The sequence below is a fragment of the Pseudophryne corroboree genome, chromosome 5 (assembly GCF_028390025.1).
Source record: "Pseudophryne corroboree isolate aPseCor3 chromosome 5, aPseCor3.hap2, whole genome shotgun sequence".
NCBI classification, from domain to species: Eukaryota; Metazoa; Chordata; class Amphibia; order Anura; family Myobatrachidae; genus Pseudophryne; species Pseudophryne corroboree.
The window spans coordinates 284,820,798-284,823,324 of NC_086448.1; the positions used below are offsets into that span (position 1 = coordinate 284,820,798).

General features: G+C 46.8%; 1 pseudogene; it reads left to right on the forward strand.

Moving 5' to 3' along the window:
- Positions 1–1,477: 1,477 nt before the first annotated feature.
- LOC134930159 (5S ribosomal RNA) lies at positions 1,478–1,596 on the forward strand (annotated as a pseudogene).
- The last annotated feature ends 931 nt before the right edge of the window (positions 1,597–2,527 follow it).

The following is a 2,527-nucleotide window of genomic DNA, read 5'->3' on the forward strand; positions in this document are numbered from 1 at the left end:
ACCGCGGCTGCGGTTGATGGCTTGGCGGTTGAACGCCGGATCCTAACGGAAAAGGGCGTTCCAGATGAAGTGATTCCTACGCTGTTAAAGGCTAGGAAAGACGCTACCTGAAGTTCAGACGTTGTTAAGGGAGTGCTGCATATTCAGCCCCTTTTGTGCCTCCAGTGGCACCTTGGGATCTCAACGTAGTGTTGGATTTCCTAAAATCACATTGTTTTGAGCCACTTCAGAACGTGGAGTTGAAGTATCTCACGTGGAAAGTGGTCATATATATTTGGCCTTGGCTTCGGCTAGGCGTGTGTCAGAATTGGCGGCTTTGTCATGTAAAAGCCCTTATCTGATCTTCCATAGGGACAGGGCAGAATTGAGGATTCGTCCCCAATTTCTCCCTAAGGTGGTATCAGCGTTTCATTTGAACCAACCTATTGTGGTGCCTGCGGCTACTCGGGACTTGGTGGCCTCCAAGTTGCTGGATGTAGTCCGGGCCCTGAAAATCTATGTTTCCAGGATGGCTAGAGTCAGAAATACTGACTCGCTGTTTATCCTGCATGCACCCAACAAGCTGGGTGCTCCTGCTTCTAAGCAGACTATTGCTCGCTGGATCTGTAGCACGATTCAACTTGCACATTCTGCGGCTGGACTGCCGCATCCTAAATCAGTAAAAGCCCATTCCACGAGGAAGGGGGCTCTTCTTGGGCGGCTGCCCAAGGGGTCTCGGCATTACAACTTTGCCGAGCTGCTACCTGGTCGGGGTCAAACACGTTTGAAAAATTCTACAAATTTGATACCATGGCTGAGGAGGACCTTGAGTTTGCTCATGCGGTGCTGCAGAGTCATCCGCACTCTCCCGCCCGTTTGGGAGCTTTGGTATAATCCCCATGGTCCTTACGGAGTACCCAGCATCCACTAGGACGTCAGAGAAAATAAGAATTTACTCACCGGTAATTCTATTTCTCGTAGTCCGTAGTGGATGCTGGGAGCCCGTCCCAAGTGCGGATTTTCTGCAATACTTGTATATAGTTATTGCTTAACTAAAGGGTTATTGTTATGAGCCATCTGTTCAGTGAGGCTCAATTGTTATTCATACTGTTAACTGGGTATAGTTATCACGAGTTGTACGGCGTGATTGGTGTGGCTGGTATGAGTCTTACCCTGGATTCCAAATCCTTTCCTTGTAGTGTCAGCTCTTCCGGGCACAGTTTCCCTAACTGAGGTCTGGAGGAGGGGCATAGAGGGAGGAGCCAGTGCACACCAGATAGTACCTAATCTTTCTTTTAGAGTGCCCAGTCTCCTGCGGAGCCCGTCTATTCCCCATGGTCCTTACGGAGTTCCCAGCATCCACTACGGACTACGAGAAATAGAATTACCGGTGAGTAAATTCTTATTTTTATCTCCTTCTTTGTTCATTTCTTGCAATTTTTCTGTTGTTTCCGTGAACTCTCATCAGTGATCCCTGAGTAACAAAGGCATTTGGTCTCCTTACTATCATACCACACTGTAAACGCCTGACTCCGTCCAATCTTGGAAGCAAAGCAGTGTCGTGCTTGGTCAGTACTGGGATGGGTGACCTCCTAGGAAGACTGAGTTTAGTAGAGCCTTGAGGTACGGCATACTCGGTATCCGGACTCCAGGTCGACACACCTTAGGTCGATGCCAATTGGTCGACACACCTTAGGTCGACATGGACAAAAGGTCGACGTGGACAAAAGGTCGACAGGAACAAGGTCGACATGGAAAAAGTTCGACATGAGTTTTTCACGATTTTTTTCTTTTTTTTAACCTTTTCATACTTAACGATCCACGTGGACTACGATTGGAACGGTAAAGTGTGCCGAGCGAAGCGGTAGCGGAGCGAAGGCACTATGCCTGAAGCATGGTGAGCGAAGCGAGCCATGCGAGGGGACGCGGTGCTCTAATTGGGGTTCCCGGTCACTCTACGAAGAAAACGACACCAAAAAAACATAAAAAACTCATGTCGACCTTTTTCCACGTCGACCTTGTTCCTGTCGACCTTTTGTCCATGTCGACCTTTTGTCCATGTCGACCTAAGGTGTGTCGACCAATTGGCGTCGACCTAAGGTGTGTCGACCTTTGTGCTGTCGACCCTCAGTCCCAGACCCGGCATACTCTGTGCCTAACGCTGACAGCAGATTCACTCTCTTTATTAATTTTCTTCTGCAATAACATATATGGCCTGTGTTCGCTCCTCTACATCCTTCTGTTTTTTCCACTTTACATTGGCACTTTCTCATCTGTGGAACTGCTCTTTCACATTACTTACTCTTAAATACGTATCCCCGTGGATTTATACCTAATTTATATATTGACGGTTTTGGTGACGGTACTGACCACAACTCTACACTCATGGTCCCCCTATTTAGGGTTAAGTATCATAGACATTCACAATATTAGAGACCATTTATGTGTGGGGTTTTTAATACTTTGTTTTTGTCATGTTTGTTTAGGTCATATCAACTTTCATACTTTTAACAATGTATGAATAAAAACATCATGTTTTAATTTTTCC